This window comes from Drosophila tropicalis, unplaced genomic scaffold, assembly GCF_018151085.1.
Source record: "Drosophila tropicalis isolate 14030-0801.00 unplaced genomic scaffold, ASM1815108v1 contig_878, whole genome shotgun sequence".
Classification (NCBI taxonomy): Eukaryota; Metazoa; Arthropoda; class Insecta; order Diptera; family Drosophilidae; genus Drosophila; species Drosophila tropicalis.
In genome coordinates, this window is record NW_027173374.1 from 8,489,481 (window position 1) to 8,509,763 (window position 20,283).

Consider the following 20,283-nt stretch of genomic DNA (forward strand, 5'->3'; position numbering starts at 1 on the left):
TGGGCAGCACATTGGAACCGTGGTGGATGATTGCGATGGGAAAATTGCTTCGATTGGTGTTTATTGAAAATTGAATGGAGATTTGATTAGCGAAAGCAAGTTGGTACTTGGCTATTCGAATTAAAGTTCAAAGGGCCCAAGGGGTGTGAGTCTTGGAAATGTAAAATTTCAAATTGAAACAAAAACATTTCTTTATTTTTTATTTTAATTCCATTTACTTGGACTGGGCTAAGGAACACTCTTTTCTTGGCTAGAACCACTGTTATTCACTGTTCTAGCTGCAACGGCGTCAACATCATCGCTTATTCTCATAGACGCCCCGTCGTCAAAGTTGGCCCAAGCAACTGAATTGGCATCTGCATCATGTTGGTCCAACATTTGAACATGAAAATGGGCGGCAACTTGGTTTCTGCACCTTCCACATAAACTGCAACTGCCCGAGAACAACTCACCAACACAGACACACACGATACCTGGGTCATCGTCATGCTCTTGGCTGTGAGTTGTGAAAATAAACACCTCGTTAAAGATGCAGGAGGAGGCATAAAACATGCAGCGCCAACTTACATGCATACATAGGTGAGATGCATATACATATACATATGTAGTTCTTAATATGTATATATGGTATGTGATTGTATTGGTAAGCATCATCATCATCATCATCAACATCAGCATCTGGCCCCAACATACGGCCCCATGAATGGAGCAGAGGCTGGCAAATAAATTGACGTGCGCTTTGTTGGATTTGTATGCATCTAGATAAGGTCCAAGTCCAGATCCAGGGGCATGCAGTTTTTTTTATGTGTGTGTGAGTATACCTATATGTAGATGTGTGTGTGTGTGTATTGGTTGTGGCACCTTTGGGTGCGGTAATTGTAATTGGTTTTGCTTTTGCGCCACAAAAGTGTTTGCCGGGGCTGCCTCACGTTTCGGGATAAATCATTTAATTAGTCAGACAATGAGTTGAGTGAGACAGAGTGAAACAGACAGATAGAGAGCGCAAGAGAGGACAAACGCGAGAGGGAGAAAATTGAGTTAAATAGGAGAAGCTTTCCCGCCAATGATTCGCCAAACCATCATTTGACGCCATGTTGTTATTGCTGTTGGCGCTCTCCGCCCCGTTATGAAGTAACTTTAAAAACTGAAAACTCGAAAAACAAAAAATACACACACCAAAAGGTTATCGATCGCAAATCAATGTGCTCGTTGTTGATGCTTTTTGGGGCGTGTTTTTAAGCATTTTACTGTAATTGATATATGAGCAAAGATGTGCCAAGAGCAAAAGATTGCTATTATTCGTTATTTATTAGCAAATAATTTTATGAAAAAGATAATCACTTTTTGTTTATTGTTGTTGCGTTTAGCTTTTTTTTGCACAGAATTAATATTTATCCTTTCAAGTTGACCCTAACATCGATTTTTGTACGTTTAGCCATATCGAGAAGAGTTAAACACACTTACTTTCGACTTGGCTAGTAATTAAAGTCATTTTGATTTAAAATTAACAATTCTCTGCATCTCATGCGAATGGATTCCACAATTGTGAGCGACGGCAATTTCCACAATCCACACTGCAACCGTGAGACCAGATAAATTTCCAACATCCTCTGTGATTGGCCAACGTATACTAGACCATGTGTTAGAGTGAGACACTTATATATGTATATGGCATATCGGAGAATACAAACAATCGTTTATGTCAAGGGACCCGTTCAGTGATAGGAAGGAGGGGGTAGACGTTGCTGCTGCTGCCTCAAGCTGTTGGGGCCAATGTATAAATCCAATTCATTTAATAATTGCCAACGAGATGGAGCTCATTATCACGAGTACTTTGCACGGCTTTTTTCTCTTTCTCTGTGTCAGTGTGTGTGTGAGATAGAGAGTTGCTGCCCCATGGTTGGCTGTGTCTAGCTAACAGACTCTTTCCCACAATCTTAACGCATCCATTATGTACTTTATATATACATATGCGTATTTGTATATGCTGCTATATAATTTGAAACGAATTAGTCAAAAGAAACTTCTACGACTAGCAAATACTTAGTAAGGCCTTAAATGTAGCTAAATAAAACATTAGTTATAAATAATGGACATGCCCTTTAGATACCCTATATAGCACAACATTTTGTACTAATGTCCGACTGAATATATAGTAAATAATATAACTATATATACATATAGAGAGATAAATGTATGTAGTTAGCGTTCTTCTAATGGCCATGTCTTGTTAGCCTTTTTATTAGACAGACACAAATGGAGGCCAGTCCACTGGGCCAGTTGATGATCATAATGATGACGATGACTATGATGCTGCTGCTGGTGTGATGATGAAGATGGTGGCGACGGCATTTCATTGTCAATTAAAGCAAAATCTCTTGGTAGATGATTGGAATGGCGGATCTGCTTAGATGGCTGCTTGGGTTGTCTGTATGTATAGAGAGAGAGAGAGAGACTCATAATTGGGTTGCACAAGGGTTGACCGGCATGGACTGTGAAGAGCCTCGGCCGCTGATCTATCGTGTTGACACAACTAATTGGCTTTATTTGTTTTAATAATTGAGCATTTTGGCATCAGCCGCCGCCGCCGCCGCCATTGGGCACTGATTTAATTAAAAATTTTGCTTCATTGTCACCAGGAGTTGTGTATGTGTGTGTGTGTGTGTCGGTTTGTCGTTCTCATCCTCATCCGAGGACAGCTGCGCCACAAAAAAGGGGTTCATTTCGTGACAATTTTTGTTTGTACGAGGCTCTAGGAAATTTTGAAAATTGAATTTTAATTGCGCGGATTTCCGGTATGAAGTCCGTTCTGATATTTCATGTACCTTGTCAGATACTTAATTAAATGCAAATAAATATTTTGGATTTGTTTTTGCTTAGTAGCAGGATCAAATGCGGGGACTGCTTTGACTAGCCAGAGGATAGGGCAAAATGGATTGCCAAAGCCAGTTTTAAGTCCAAGATCAGTGCGAGGATCATTGACGAGGATCGCGCATTTAATCCAATTATCAATGCTGCCTTTTGGGAAAATTGCAAACTCTTTCGCCTAAATTGTGGGCGGGTGAATGGCTTAAGCCGCCAGGCCAGGTAAACATTTCCCAGAATCATATAGAGAGCCCGAAAGAGCGAGAGATAGAGCAAGCAAGAAAAATATTGAATTCATTGTGCCCCGACGGGGCAGATCGTGTGGATAAAGAAGCTAAAAAAGAAGTTGATTAATTAAAATTTCGCTCAGCTCTGCGAGTGAGGGCCATTATTTAATGAGTTTTATGACTGCAAGGTGTGGCATGTGGTTCCAAGTGGGAGTGGGCTTCAGTTAAAGATTTCAGATTGGATTGTGGATAACGATTTTGGATCTGATTGAGGCGCGACAACTGCCGCAAATTAACGCAATTCGTGTTGAATCGTGGGATGCAAGCGAAATATTTTATTAGCTCATTATGCAAATGAGAATGGGATTTTGAAATGAAATTTAGTCTCCAAATGAGCCATAAACGAATGGGGTCGACAAAAAGAGAGATTGCCAACGTTCTCAGGTAGAGAGGGATACACGTATAAGTATATACATCGCGATCCTCAATTGGACACGCTTGCCGCCGGAAAACCGCATTGAAATTACGCCTGGACCAGCCCGAAGTTCTATAATTGCGGTAATACCAATAATCTGTTTGTGACCAGTCCCAGGATCCTCTCTAGCTCAGCTCACACACACCGCTCTTAACCCGTCCGTTTCCCGATTTCACATTATGAGGCTCTAATCCCTTTAGCCCGCCCACTCAACCCAACTAAACTTGTGTCAGAGTCTAATTGTTCCAGGTAGACATGGAAATCGGTCTCGTGGTCGCTTTCAGTCTCTCTTGCTTCCAAAATGCTATGAAACCTTTCACCTATTCTTTGACACGTTTTTCGACCTGCATTGATAATTGGATTAAATCGCGCTATCCTCATGGTCATGAAGGACACGTTAGTCCGTCGTTGATCTACGATTTTTGTATGGCTTGAGGCGCACAAATTCCAAGTTAAGTTTGCGGATTTATTCTCCCTAAACATGCGCTGATCATGCGTCCCTATGCCGTACAGTTCATTGTTTTGATTCCCTGAATCTCCTTGGATCAAGGAGTCCATGCAGATACATCTATCGCAAATCGTCTATTTTGCAGGATATACAGATGGATGGACTACTAGACTAACTTTTGACTAATCCACGAGATTGGACGATGGCAAAACCAAAATATTTATTTGCGTTTAATGTGGGCGCTCGACATAAATATTGTATGGATCATCTGGAAGGCATCGAATAAATGGCTTCAATAATAGTTGTTAGATTTTTATTAAAAATATTCTATATATACATATAATAAACTGCAATCCCATTTTGATCTCTTTAGTATGTAACGTGATTTTCCATTTACTAAATGGAAAATCTTAATTATGAGCTTTCGTTTTAAAAAATATTTAAGTGCCAAATCTCATTGATTTTCCCACTAATTTTCCATGAAAATATATGATTGCTTACATTTTCTCATAGGAAAATTCATTCTCTGCACAGTTCATAAATCTCGTTTAGTTTAATTGAACGAAAACAATTTTTTGAAATTAATTAAATGATAAACAGATTTTTCACATTATGACAGCACTTTGAAATTGCCATTAGACAAATGGGGAGCACATGTTATAAGAGGGGGCCATCATACCGTCCTCCTCGTGTCCCCCTTCATTTTCATCTCTTGACAAATCGCTGATCATTAATATATTCACTCAACAATGCTGGTAAATGCACAGCAAGCCGCAATTGTGACTTGCAGTTGCAATTGCATTCGATTGGCGTTGATGGAAACAAATGGTAAAGAGAATTTCCACTTCACGTCTCTCCTGTCTTCATGTGAGTTACGCCCACGAGACGAGAAAAATGTGGCATGCAATTGACAAGGTGCCTCCCCTAGTATGTGCAGAGAGGAGCAAAAACTATGGTTAGCAGCAAAGAAAGTGCGTTTGCCACACAAAAGACATTTGTCAACACCCCTCCACTTAGTGGAACCACCAGAACTGCCACCACCACCGTGTGGTTGCATCTTCGTGTTCAATATTATGACGCTTCAAGTTCAATTTTAAACGCTCGCTTGTTTGTAAAATATGTAAATCATAATTCGTGGAATTGCTGCCACAGATGCTGATGCAGATGCAACTGATGGTGATGCCGATGTCGATGCTGATGCTGGTGTTGATAGCTGCACTTAGTTGAAGCGAGAAGATGCTTAACTCTTTCGCTGCTAATTGGGTGCGAACGTGCCGCAATTAGTTGCACTTGAATAGCTCACGACAATGCAGACGCCTCACGACATCGACACCAATATCGTGAGCAGCCATCATTGTGATCTCCAAGCAAGCGCCATGCTGATCGGCATTGCCGGATCAACAGATCAACGGATCACCGGGAGAAAATAACGCAATCTAACGGTTACAACGGCTAACCAGAAAGAAAGTGTCAGTCAGTCAATCGGTCAATACATGATATCAATGGATCTCCCTTAAGCTCCCTGGCGCCATGGCACAAAAGTCCTCCTGGCATTTACACAATGAACGGGGCAAAACAAAGCGCTTTTTCTCATGATTTATTCACGCACATGTATCTCATATTGGACAAATACACTGATTTTTTTTCTCCCTATCCCTCTCCCCCTCTGTTATGTTTTTTGTATTTTAGTTTTCTTTTAAGGCAATTAATTAATTTTCAGTTCGCTGCTTTTCGTGTTTGTGGGTTGTCTATCTGTCTCTTCGACATTTACAAAATGTTTTGCTTAATTTGTTTTGTGTTCGTTTGTTTCTTTCTGCCCAAACAGAGACAGAGACAATGAGAGAAAAAGAGAGAGTTGGAGCTAGAAGGGAAGGGTATTGTGGGGTGTCGGGTTGGGGGAGCTTTTGCCCGGTTTCTTGTGGGTGTTGCTTGACAGTTTTCTGGGCTTGTCGCTCATTAGTTGTGCTTAACTTTCAGGCGCCCCGTCTCACTTGGGGAAGGGCAGCAAGAATAGAACTGACACAGACAGTTTAGTTTAGTTCAGTTTAGTCTAGGGGCAAGTGGTTAAGATGAGTGGCTTGTTCTATTTGTCTGTCTGTCTTTCTGTGTATGGCTGAATGAGGGAGTAAGGCAGTTTAAGAGGCAATGAGGCGTAAAGTGAATGACAAGAAATGGAAGCAGAAACGCTAATCTGATTTTCCGAACGAATATGCAAAACATGGGCGACGTAAACATCAGCTAAAAAGAATATATACGAAAACAAACTGTTTGTATTTTATAAAATCAACAAAAATAGTATTGAAGTCTTTAGAGAACTTAATTTTCTGAGGTAATATAAAAAATTGAACAAGTATAAGCTAGAATGGTTGAAACTGTTGCTATCCTAGTTAGTGTTTTGCTTTTGCCTGACTTTCTAAAAGTTACTTTCGAAAATTCTTTTGTTTGCATATTTGCATGTTAAGTCCGTACCTGGAAGCAATTTCTTCAGTGCTTTGTGCGGAGAATGTGTATTGTTCTTCTTGTGTTTTTATTTTTGTGCCGTGTCAGTGTCACATTGGCTTATTATTCTTTCATTAGGTTGAAGTTTTTCCAACTGCTCGTACTGCACCTGAATTTGGATTGTCTGAGCTGATTTTTACGTATTTACATGACCGATGCCGATGCAAATTCAGCCGCGAGCTGTGAAAAGTAACTCACTCTTTGCTCAAATGGAAATTATAGATCAGGTGCACCACAACAGGCAACCAGCAACTGTAATTGCTGCCATAATTGGCGGCAAGTGGATCCGTTTGTACATTTGACCATATCCATATACCCTCCAGTTATGAGCAACTAAACCAAAACGTTTACACGCTCTAAGAGATAGAGAGAGAGAGAGCGAGAGAGGGGCATGCCAGGCAAGATTTTCGAATTGCAATTGCCAGATTGCCATCTGCATCTGTGTAATAGACAAGTCAACTAATTTTTGCAGCAATTTGGCTTGAGAAACAGTGGCAACCTCTCAGCCATCTTAGCCAAGATCTTCCAGTTGAGCGTCTCCTCAGCTGCATCTCAGTACATTTGCATGTGCATGAAGAAATTAACAAATGATAGACAGACGTCGAGTCGAGTGCATGCAAATCGAAGGGGGGGCCCGGTGATGTTTTTCTCTCTCTCTTTGAATGCCACCATGTCATGTTATTAGCAGCAATTTAAGCAAATAATCAGTGCAACAGGCAGCTCAAGAGCGGTGGAGGCTAAGAGGGCGGGGTCAACGCGTGACTTGTAGGCAACTAGACACATCCACAAATTGCCGGCAAGTATGTGTGTGAATGCAAAGAGTTAATACCCTTCCCGATCTGAAGAAATAAAACCAACCAGCCAACTTATTTGAAAATTGGGTTATACCCAACATTTTTGTAGTGTTTTTAATGCAAATCACAGACGAGCGTACAACATGCAAATGCAACATGCTGCTAGCAACATGCTCCCGAGAGAGATTCTAATGTTGAGAGTTTGAGCTGAGCCGAGCTGAGCTAAGTTGATCTGCCTTTTTGGGGGCCTGAACATGAACATATACACTATGTATATATAATTACCACACACAGGCTGAAGCTAAATCTGAATTTGCATTCCGTTTGAATTGCAACTGTTGTTTTGCGCCTTGCGTCTCACGATTTACTAGCAATTTGCCACAGTTTATTGTGGCTTTTTGTTGCTGCTCTTTTTTGCACATTTTCACAGTTGATTTTCCAAGTAGTTGGCGCTGTTGTTGTTGTTGTGGTTGTTGTTGCTGGTAGATCGGTAGTTTTATTTACAAAAAATTAGCACAACTTTTGCTTGTTTACTGGCCGGCCCCAGTCGCAATCTCTCTCCCTCTGTGGGCCCGGCTAGGGGAGCGATCGAGCGTTTTAGTTAATTTTCCAAATTGCTTTTATTAGGTTTCGTTTATTTGCATTTTGCGCTTTAATTTTACAGTTGTTTTTCTTAGGCCACAGCTTTAGACTAAGTCTCTGCTGCCGTTGTTGCAATTGCAAGCGATTATTTTTGGCCTAGCAAAAAAACAAAAAAGAAAAATGAGCAGTCGTCGTCCCTTTTTTTTGCCAATTTTTTGGGGTTGTTTTTTGTTGCCAGCAATTATTGAGTCGTAAAAAATTAAAACGTTTAACCAACAAAAAAGAAAAGCAGAAATTGTAATAGAGATTGCCATAACGAAGTTGCTACACCCTTATAAACTTTTATTTTACTTTTTAGACCTAAGTGAATTGTTAATTCTTTAACAATTTATATAAAGCTTAGTGCTAGTATTTCTAAAATTCTTACATATTCCTCTGAAGACATATTATTAGACACCTAAATCCAAATAAAATCCTAAAAAAAAGGGATGAAATGTTTTCTATTAACGTTGCAGAAAAAGAAGTTAAATTTTCACACATTTGTTGGTGAAAAGGCCAAAGAAAATACGAGAAAAAGGACAAATCTTCCCGAACTCTGAATAAAATTCGTTCCAAAGGGGATTTCCTTTTTTGCGAGGGTATACAACGCAAAATGGAAACCACAAACTCTGTCAAATTGCAATAAAATGGTTTGTTTAGGTTTTTGAGTTTCTTTCTTTTTTTTTAGTTTTTGTGGGTTTAACTTTTGCGTTTCGTTTAACGCCAGTTAAGAGTGATGAAATCTGGCTTTGTATTCGCTTTTTTTGCGATTTGCTTGGGTTGAATAATCAGCCAATTGTGCAACAAAATTTAGAGGCGTGTTTTTTATCTTAAATGAAATCGTTGAGCACAAAAGATTTACAATTTTGTTAGAGTGAAAACAATTGTGTGGGTCCATGGATCATCTTACAAAATTAAATTTAATAAATAAAATTAATTACTGTTAAATTAGTTTGCTTTCTTAGTAAGTGGAAGTCATCATCATTATTATGATTATTAACTATGTTCGTGGGCTCCCTAGGCAGCAGTCGTTCGCTGTAGTTCCTAGAAGGGCGGCTCACAGTAAGTTCTCTAGAATTTCTCATTCTCGTTCAAAAGTTTCACGTTCTTATATGCATTCGCTTATCTCAGTTTGAGAATCAGTTAACAGCTTAGCTGTCTCCTGCCATGGCCCATCAAATCAAATTACAACAACAATACGCATGTAAATCAACACATAATAACTTAATACTCCGAGGCTGTAAAGAGCCCTTTCCATTTGCCACATTCAACATCCCAACTGAGCAGCCCAAGAACTCGAACTTGAAGCGCGTGCGTTGAGACTTAATTACTGATTACAATTTAGCGATAAGAGACTACGCCACTAAGCAGAAGGGAGATGGGAAATGAGAGATGGGTGATGGAGAAGCTGGGAGACTGGCTACCCAACCCAATTCCATCCAATTCCACACAAGCCAAATCAGAGCAACCTTTTGTCGTCTACATCTCTTGTTAGTTAATTAAGACATTAACAACTGTCTGGCTTCCATCTGGCATCTGACAACAAGAAAAAAAAAAACAACTTTTGCCCCAAAATCGCTTACATCCGCCTAGCCCATAAACCAAAACAAAACAGAAAAACGTTTTGCAGCCTTATCAGCACCCACGTGTCGCTTTCCGGCCATTATACCACACTCACATTCTATGTACTTTGTTCATATATTGGTAAGCACTTGAACTTTGGGCTTGTGCCGCAATTACCTTGGTTCGGCAATGGTTGTTGAAACTTCCTTTCGATTTGTGTGTCTGTCGTTTGTCATGTTCGACACAATGACACCTCAACTTACCTCACCTATCGTGCCACAACCACCACCACCTACCTAACTGCTACTCGCCACTTATCAGTATTACCATTACCATTTCGGTTTATCCGCAACGGAAACTCTCAACCTGTCATTGGCGAGCACCTTGGACTTTTCTAATTATGATCGACGCCATATTTTTTCATTCCTAATTTTTTATATATTTTGGTGCTCATAAAGTAATTGTTTGTCAAAGTGTTTGAATTGGTAAACAAAATTATAGATTCAATACGTGGCACACAAAATATTTTAATTATTTCCAATTTCTATGGACACAATCACAGATTGGAGATTCTGAGTTATTGTGTTTCGTGACTTATCGCAGGTAGCTTGAAAATAACAACAAAATGATCCAGAAAGAATGAAACAGAAAACTTGTACACCAATTCACTTATTAGGTATTTCAATATAAAATCAAAACCCGTTCCCTTTATACGATTTACTACACTCGTTTTTGATTTAGTTCCAATTTTACATCTATGGTTAGTTTGTTTATCCAGGAGTTCATTCCTTTATAGTTACATATGTCAAATACATTTGTAATTCGATATTTTTTGCTATTGCTGAAAAAACAAAAAATCAAAGAAAATAAACTCCAATCAAATTTCATGGCCAATAAAATTTGTAATAAAATAAATTGCATCGTCTTGATGTTGAGGTGGAGGAGGATAAGCGGAGCATTTCGGTAAAAATCCGATTGAGAAATAGTAATACAAAGTGTGAAAAATTGTAGAACTGAAGGTGCAAGACAATTTTCGTTTTAGCGCCGCATTAAAATGAGACAAGCAACCACAAAAATATGTGTGGCAAAGACATAAAACATTTTTTATAGCTTTAAAATCGACGACGAGTAAAAGTTACACTTTCTCAATAGAAAGCCGACCGACCCAAGTGCCTCAGGGGAGTGATTTAGCCCACATACATATGTGTATGAGCATACGGGAATATATGTACATAGATGCGTTGTTAGTTGGGTTTTTGGGTTGAGTTTGGGGTCATAAAATCTCCTCCGCCTAGACATCGACCAAATATTCGCTATAAGTTTTCGCTGAAAAGCGGTTCAGCGCCAGTTACAGTTACGAATGGGAATTTATAGCTCGAAAGTAGAGGAACGAAAACAAAAACAAAAATAAACAAACATTGTAATACATCTTATTGCGGTTGCGTTAGGTGGGTGGGGTTTTAACCCAATGAAACTGTCATGGGTTTACATTTTAAAAACAAATGGGCCAAAAAGTAAATAAAAACTGGGCCGTCTTCGATTTCGCTTAAAGCAAAAAGGTCAGAGAGACTTGAGAAGTTATAGCCATCACCATTGCCATAGCCAGCTTCATTGCCCTCACACTCTTCATAGCAGCCCTGCAACTGGACATCACACTATATACATATATACATATGTAGGTAAGTACATGGGCTTTGCCATGTTGTGTGGGCAATAATCTTACTTTTTTCCTTTTATTTTATTTTTTTTTTTTTTGTGTCTTAAACATTACCTCAATTCGACAGACGACGGCCCCTTGGGCAACTTTAATTGGAATTGCTTGGGTCTCGTATTGCCCGAGTTTGTACAATTTGCAATTGCAAATTTACGAGCCAGGCGTCAATTAAGTATCGAATTACAACTTGTTTAATGTCAATCTGTCTTGGCCAGGCCAATTTCCCCTTCAACTTAAACATCAACTGAAACTGGAAATGGAACTGAAACTGAAACTAAAACCTGGGCGACCCTTTCAACTTGTTTGACTTTGAAACGATCTGGCAACTTGCCTGTTTTGCCCGCTAGCTCATTGGCCATGTCAAAATTCTTGCAATTATCGCAACAAATTAGCTTGTCCAACCATTTATACTAAACATAGCCCGCAGCTAAACCCACTCCCACACACGCACACACACACACCCATACACCCTACCATTCCCATAGTCAATACAATCCCTTTCAATCGGTTCAATTTTTACATCCACAACCCATTTGTATGCCTCGCCAGCCTCATCGCGTGGGCCGCTAGCAATTATCCACACTGACAGCAGCCTGTGTGAGTTTTGACAGCTCGTTGGGCTACCATATAATATCGAAAAGCAAGAGAAAGAAACAGAAAAATAACTTATTAACTGCATATATTAACATTCAATTTGAGGCAGCCATTGCTGGGGTTCACATGTGTGACATTTTGTTGCTAGATTCATGGGCATAAATCAAAAACGAATTGGAAATATCTCCAAAAGTCGTTTATGAATTGACAATTGAGTCGAACCGATGCGACGACGATGACAACGATTTAGAGTGTGAGTTGAAGTGCGTGCTGTTAGCTGCTAGCTGATTTCATTGTCCTCCCCATTGTCCGTTGCTGTCACGTTTGGGCTGTTAACGTGTTTTTCTGATGTATCGAAGACATAGAATGGAAAGAAGGGAGACCCGGATTGGATCCCCGTGCTTGACTGATGCCGATTGACACTGGCACTTGTATAATTTTAATTAAACGCCACTGGTATTGAAAATGTATTTATTTTCAAATGCACTTAGAGAAAATGAATAGCTTTAGAAGTAGAGATCAGTACAAGACTCAAAGTTTCTTACACTTAAGAACAATCAGTCTAAAGTTGAATATAATAAATAAGTTTTAGCATATTATAAATCATAAATTTCCATTTCGTACTAAAAGTTTTAGTTTCTTGGCAAATTTCTCCCAGTGCATTACAATTCTTGACCATATCTAAAGCTTTTGAATTGAGTTTCAATAATTTTCAATACGACGAAAACTTTTAAGCCACAATTTATGCTCGTTTAAGACGATAAATATAACAAAGCCAAATGTGATTGAAGCTGATTGCATTCCAACATTACTCCCACCCACCAGCCCGTCTCTCTGCAGCCAAGAATTGAATGTGAGTCATTCATTTATGCACTCACTCGCTGGGTAATTGAATGCGTTTCATTGGGAATGGCGTTACTCAGCCCCCCAAAAAGACAACCCAACTCGAGACTTTTGAGTGCAGTTGAAAGACCATAAATAAATAAAACGCTAAAAACCAAACAGCGGCAATTAATAACGCCAAAAGGATACATATGCATATACATATCTATATACTAGTATATGAATATGTTTGTCTGTGTAACTTATGCACAAAATGGCTGCCGACACTTCCATATTCCATTGGCATTTTTATGAGTGAAACTCGCTACTGAATGCGTTCGACGCTCTCGTCATTGATTTATGCATCCCGTTCGTGTTGGCGAATTAAAGCTAGCATTTGCATTTGTTTAATTTATTATTGTGTATTAAATTGAACAACATTTGATTTATGGTGTGCAATTAAAAGCGCATTTTCAAACTGAGAATCCTCAAGTGTTAAGTGAATTTGCATGCCCATGTTTTGCATATATGCAAAGTGCTTTCAATGTGCGTAAAAAGGCATTAAATGCCTTTTTAATTGGGTGTAATAAAAATGTAAATTGATGCAATGTTTGTGGCAAAAATAGTTAATGGAATGGAATTAGTCATACTCTCAGCCTTGATATGTCCGGCAAATCACACTTAACACACATACACCTTAACCCATTTCCTAAGTTACGAATATGCATATAAAACTTTCGAAAAACTTACTCACCTGCTCGTATTATATGAGCTCCAATTTGAAATTAAAAAACTTATTTTTTTCAGCGAAAAAGGGAAACATTCACTGGGCAATCATAAAAAATGAACAGATTGTCATCTACAAAAGAGCTGCAAACCATTAAAATTTCGCACGACAAAGACCAAAAACTCAAAAAAAGAAGGAAAATAACCACCATAGGCCAGAGATAGAAGGATGAAAAGAGACAAAAGAGTTGAAGCGAAGGTGTGAGTCGCATTCAGTTTCAATTCCATTCATGCGACTAATTAGCAACTGCCGCGCATGCGCAGAGATATGACAAACTAGGCTGAAGGCAGCAAACAGGAGGCTGGGAAGAGGAAAGGGCTATTGTTCAGCGGAAATGCGATGACAAAGTGCTTGGCTAACTGGCTCACACCTTACCAACTTTAGCAGCTGACCTTACTCTTCGTCCCATCCCAGTTCTTCGTCATCCTCCATCTTATTTGGGGCTGCAATGTGCGATGTTTATCTGAGAGATGAAATATTCCAAGCCGCCATGGTAAACGCTTGTCAACTTTAACCATTTGATAGCGCTGTTTAACAAGCGAAAATTAATTTTTATTATAGCCTACAGGGCGTATCAGTGATGCCTTTTTCTCTTCACTACCATCCACTCCTCTTCGTCCGCCGGACAGCCCACTTCCTGAGGAGGTGAGAAGCCCAACCATGCAAGTAGTTGTTGTTATTTTATTTCTCTCGTCGCGCATCTCTTAGATTTGAGTTGTCAGATTTTCGTCTGAAGTATGGCTTCCGTTAGACCAGAAACTCTGGCTACTGTGAGTATGGGTTGGAGACGAAGACAGTCGAGGCCAGTCGAGATTCCAACTTGGACTCGGTTTGATTATTCAAATGCAGTTTTTTTTTTTTGCACTTTTTGGCCCTGTCCGGCCTTTTCTCCAACGACGGCAGCTTAATTAGCCAGCATTGCATGTGTTTTGCACTTTGCAGTGGAAACTTAATGATGATGACATTGGTGATAATAATGGTGTTGATGCTTATGATGATGACGGTGATGATGACGATGATGAGAATGTTGACATGCAAAGTCAGCGGATCATCGGTTAGTTCAAGTCGGAGAACTAATTAAGCCACTCTTTACATGCCTTAGCCTGTTTGCAATAATGAATACAATTCATTGAATTTATAATTAAGGATGGGAACGAAGTTTTTACACACTTACAGAAAGATATAGACAATTATGAGAAGAAAAGTAATGAAATTATTGTTAACGCTGTTATAAAGTCTATATATCCTAACTTAAAGCCAATTTGGCTTTAAATTCACTTTTGGGATTTCTTTATTAATAATTATTACTTAAGAATCAATAGATTTTATATCAATTTACTCTCTTAAAACAGTTCGAGTTCTTATCTCTTTCCAGAAACAACTACAAAATTTGAAATTGAAATTTTACATGTTTAATCAACCTTTCTGCAAAACACTGATCATTATGCTGAACATGAATTTATATGTGCCCTGGTATCAACATATGATGAAAATTTAAACACACTTTCCATAAATAGAAAAATTCTCAGTTCATAAAATGTAATTGATAAATTGAGTTTTCTAATTTCATCAAAACACACACATTTCTGGGGGCTGGAAAAGTCTATGCCAAGATTCTCATATAAATCACATCGATGGGCAGCCAAAAACATGACTCAAAAACCTCAAGTCGCTGCAATAAAAATTGTAATTAATTACAAGAAAACCAAAAACAAATAAATACACAAAAATATTATGGATCAACACACACACACACACACAGCCACAGACAACCATTGGTTGGAGAAATGGAGCGATTTGATCGTGCACACACATTTCACCGCGTTCCAAAAATAATTCAAATTAATCACGCGTTGCGGTCGAAGTTCGGTTTTCCCACAGTCGCAAGAGACTATGGAAATATCATAATTAACCACAAATCAAACAATGTCGAGAAGTGATGACCTCTTGGATTTAATTCAACAATAATTATGAAGAAAGAAAAAACCTAACTAAATACCGACTAAGCAACTAAAAAGCTAACTAGCCGCCAATTATGGCAAAAAAAAAAAAGGAAAAAAAGAATAAAATAAAAAGGCATTTTGTCTTATCGGACAAAATGATTTCTATGGAAAACGGCTTTGTGATGAGCCGCGCCATCGTTTGAATAAACTTGTGAAAACAAAACAATTAAAATTATGTGGTGACCTTAATTAGCTGATTATGGAAAAAATCTTGTCTTCTTCTCGCATTAGCATTGACTTTGTAGTACCCTGTAATTGGAACTGAAGAACTTTTGTTTTATAGTGAAATCACTTGAAATTTTCTGTATGCTGTATTCGATTTTAATACAAATTAACCAAATGATAATTTTTTAAGAAACTGAAACTAAGAAATCGTCTTGCCTAAATGACTTACTATCGTAAAATACATTTTGAACATAACCCATTTTAATGGAGTGTTAACATTTGTTTGACCTTACACTATGTATGCGTATGATCAAGTGAGTCACTCTAACTCTACCAATTAGAAACTTATGTTTAAAGATGTAAAGTATACACCCCGCTAAAACAAAAAACCCAAAAACAAAAAAGTGGACCACACACACAGGCACTGAGATGTCGGAGAGCAATTGTAGCCAGGCACTTGACGTGCGATGCGATGACAATGTCAACGACATGACGCCAGTTGGCGGACCACACACAGTAGCATCCAGTAGATAGATCCACAGAACTGCCACTTAAATACTTAGATGCTTTCTGGCCTATAAACACGTCTATGTCTATCGATGTCTATCTGACCCATCCACGCATTCCGCACGCGTTGACGAAGAGCTCTTACTCATATTTCAGGCATTTTAAACTTCAAACTGGCGAAACTATTAAAAAGACAAAGCCAGCAACAGAAACCAAATAAGAAGAAAATAAAAAAAAAAAAATAATAATAACTAAAGAAACTGCGACGCGTCGTAATTCGCTCGAAACTGTGATAAGTCATTGGACATTGGTACAACGATCCTCGTAAGGGCATAAACCAAAACAAAAAGGTAAGAAAAAAAAAACCCTCATCAAGCAACGAGTTCATCATCTTTTTGACAGCCAAACTAATTGACGAGACGCTTATGCGGCGTGGCTATAACAAGATATATGGCCAAGATGACAACCCATCCGACGGAGGAGTACGCAAAACCCAATCTATGTTTGAGTTGGATGCTTTCTGATAATTATGAGCTTAGCGCCGGGACCCGGGACCCCAAGACTGGCTTAATTAGCCTACAACAAACAGCATTCCACACCATATATGTATGTATGTATGTATATACCCCCACCATCCATCCATCCTCTCCCCCTAAACTCGTATTGGTTTCAACAAAAATATCAATCAAAAATGTGAAATTGAAACGATTGGGCAAACTGCTTCGAACTCATTGACTGACTGACTAACTGACTGACTGAGTGGCGTGACGAACAATGCGGCTTTGATTTGGAAAAACAAAAAGTGTCAGTGAAATCAAATCAATTTTAATTAGGCATTCGACTTGACTTTTTTTAGATTTCAGAATGGGTTTTTCGATTCGTCGTTGATTCGTCTCATGTGTGTGAGGTCTTTTGGCAAGTGGCATATGATTGAAAATAGAAAAATTGCCGCTGGCTCTGGACACAATCATCCAACATATGTATATGACTATTTGTGTTAAATATGCATGCACTGAGAGAAAATTCCTCAGGTAATTAGATAGTCCTTTGCAACTGCACTAACTGAGGACCTTAGAGAAGTTGTTTAATATTAGATTTGGCATAAATATTGCAGAGAATTCAAATTTTAATTTCCTATGTCTTCATTTCATAATTTTTTGTGAGTGTAGAAATTATCTGAAATTGACATGCATTGACACCGATTGACATGAATGCTTTGGAGTTGTCCAAGCCAATGCCAGATTTGACTTCAATTTCGATTATGCTGAGGCATTTTAATTGTTTCAGTTTTGGCTGCGCGGCACGAGACTCTTGGGCTTTGTCGGCCAATTAGCTTTAATAATAAATATTTCAATAAATTATAAACATAAAAGTGTCTGTTGACAAAATAAACAAACAGAATTTCACATTACATTTGCATTGATGGGCCATTCAATGAGTGGCAGACATCAACAAGACAAAGCAGATCCAAGAGGCCGCAAGTAGCACACCAAAATCTAATTACACGGCAAAGTGGCACAAAGAGAGAAGCCGCCGCCTCAGCCCCCGAAAGAAATTAGATAATAGACCGGGCTACTGTGCGGTAAAGAGCACACAGGAGTATCGAAACAGGATTACGACTTCATGGCCACTCCTCAAGTGTTCCTCAAAAGTCAGCGACTTGCGGGTGTTCCACATATTCACAAAGTTAAGCCGCAGGATAATGCCACATGTCTGTGAGTGTGTGTAAGTGTGAGTATTTCTTGTGAGATTTTTTTCTTCCAGCAATATGGGATCAAGGACTCACTTGCATCCCTCTGATGAGTGTGATCCCTTTGGCCTGAATTGGCTTAAATCAAGTCAAGTATGTAGGAAGAAACTCCTTTTCCTTTTCGACCGTATAATATTAAATATATAATGCATTATCCCATCTTTTTGTATTCTTTCAAAACAAAAAATTTGAAGGGTCTTCCATATATATATTTTTAAATAGATTTCTGGCTATGTTGTTGACTTTTTGTTCCATAATCCTAATGAATTTAAATGAACGTTACTAAAAGAATTGAAAAATGGGTTCATAGGTAAGAATAAATGACATGTACCTAAGGTAGCTATGTCGTGGGGACGGTTGGTTATAAGTGTGAACCTATTAGAATTTAAATATACATTCAGTTTTATAATTAAATTCATGGAATATTGTATTTGATGTAGACTGCATGATTGAAGGAAAGCGACCTGAGACAGACAGGCAAACATATTTTAATTATAACTTTAATAAGCCAAACACCCGACAACAACACGCACTTATCTTTCTCAGTAGTTGGGTTTAGAGTTTGAGCAACCCTCTGCTTCTACTTGAAATATGTACATGTATGTATGTATGTAGAATGAATCTTCCATCATTTCAGTTTTCCCCTATGTGTCCAGGAGAGTCGGCAGTTCATTATTTCCCACTTTGTATTTAAATCCGTTTTGATCCTCTTGTATGTTTGTGGCTTAACTTTTTGGCTCTTTCCGCTTCTGTAATATCACAGGGCCATGGCCAGTCTATTGTCTCTGCTTGGAACACCCGCACATTGCTCATTTTGGCTGCCTGGCTGCCTGCCTGCCTGCCAGTCTGCCTTTTTGACTGACTTTTGTAACAAGATCACCAGAAGCAGTATATCCGTATCCGTATCATTGGTAAATTTGAAAAACATCAGCTGCTTTGAATTTAACTTTGAGCACCTCAAGTGCCCGACATTGGGATTTTCTCATTGATCCAGTTAACAATTGTCGGCTTGTTTATGCTATTGAAGTTCATATATGTTGCATTATCTCATTGTTAGATCGTTTAAGATCAAACTGAAAGATTGACTACTGTGCCGACCCTTCAGTAAATTTTAGGCTTCATTATTTTGCAATATTTGCAGTTGTTTGGCATTATAACTGAAATGGATCCACATATAAGATATACACAGTAGGTAGTCGATAGAGAATTATGTAGTTTCAGTCAGATAGAAGATCATTTCACGTTTGACGTTCATTTAAAGGCTTTTATTCCAATACCAAGTATAATGGATAATTTAAAACACAAATTTATTAATCAATCTATCGTATCTTCCACAATTAATGCCTACAAAAAGTATTCTATATGAATCTCCTTATTTGCGACAAGCCCTAACTCAATCAATTAAAAAATATCACAACTGTGTATAATGTTAACTTGATCATCCACATTGTTATATTTATTTTCAGTATCATCAAGTCATCCCCTTGCTGCCGTTGACCGTCTTTTTGTGCTCTCACGAAATTGCATAAAACACAATGGCTCCTTTATGCTCTTAACTGATATGGACTATTCAGATAAATGCAATTAAAATTTCAATCTACGATTCACAACCATGTGTCTTTTTCCCTTAAATGCAACCCTCTGGGTAAAGTAGGTTAACCGTTTCAAACCCAAACCGAAAGTCAACCCAATCCAACCCTTTTGAAAATTGCATTTGGTTGACTCTGTCATATACTTAATCAACACACAAATCCTTTTAATTTAACACGCGCTCGCGCTTTTCACTAAACGAAGTCCTTTTCTCAATTTGGCGGCCATTTTGAAAACATATTCAAGTACTTGCACCCCTAATTCAGAACGAGAGTCGGGAACAACACAAAGTGGCGGCATTATTTGTCGCAATCAAATGCTGATGATGTGCGCTGATTATGCGAACGGCCTGCGGCCTGTGAAAAATGGCACAGACAGATGATGATGACGACAGAGCGCAGCTCTAGAGAGGGTGAGTTTTCGACTGGGTTGGTTTGGATTGGGTTGGGGGGTTGGAAATAAGGCAAAAACGTGCCATCCGACGACATTGGCACAGCATGAGAGCGAATATTATTTAAATGGCGTATAATAATGGCAGACACGGCCAGCTTGGGTAAGGGATGCCCATCCACAAAGTCCCAAAATCATGATGCGCCTCATAAAATGTGCAAACTGTTGTCATTGTTTGCGTTGTTTGTTGCCGTTAGAAAAGCTTGCCAAGTGTCGCGTCGCCATTCCCATTCCCATTTCCACTTTCAGTTCCCTGTTGAGGCAGCTGCCAGTAGTCAAATCCACGCAGCTTATTATGAAAACCCATCTAAAGTGACATGGCAATCAGCCGGCGCTTATGGCAATTCATTTGTTTAACGATGAAACCTAAAAAGCGAGAAGAGAGTGAGAGAGGGGAGGGGGAAAGTTT

The 20,283-nt window shown here is 38.8% G+C and overlaps 1 protein-coding gene across 1 annotated transcript in view; it reads left to right on the top strand.

Annotated features, from left to right (window-relative positions):
* Nucleotides 1-20,283, top strand: part of ems (empty spiracles) — a 75,845-nt gene that overhangs the window by 47,510 nt on the left and 8,052 nt on the right. The window contains 2 exon segments of the mRNA XM_068301282.1: nt 14,785-16,434; nt 16,487-16,690. The gene's annotated coding sequence lies outside the window, so the exon portion shown is untranslated.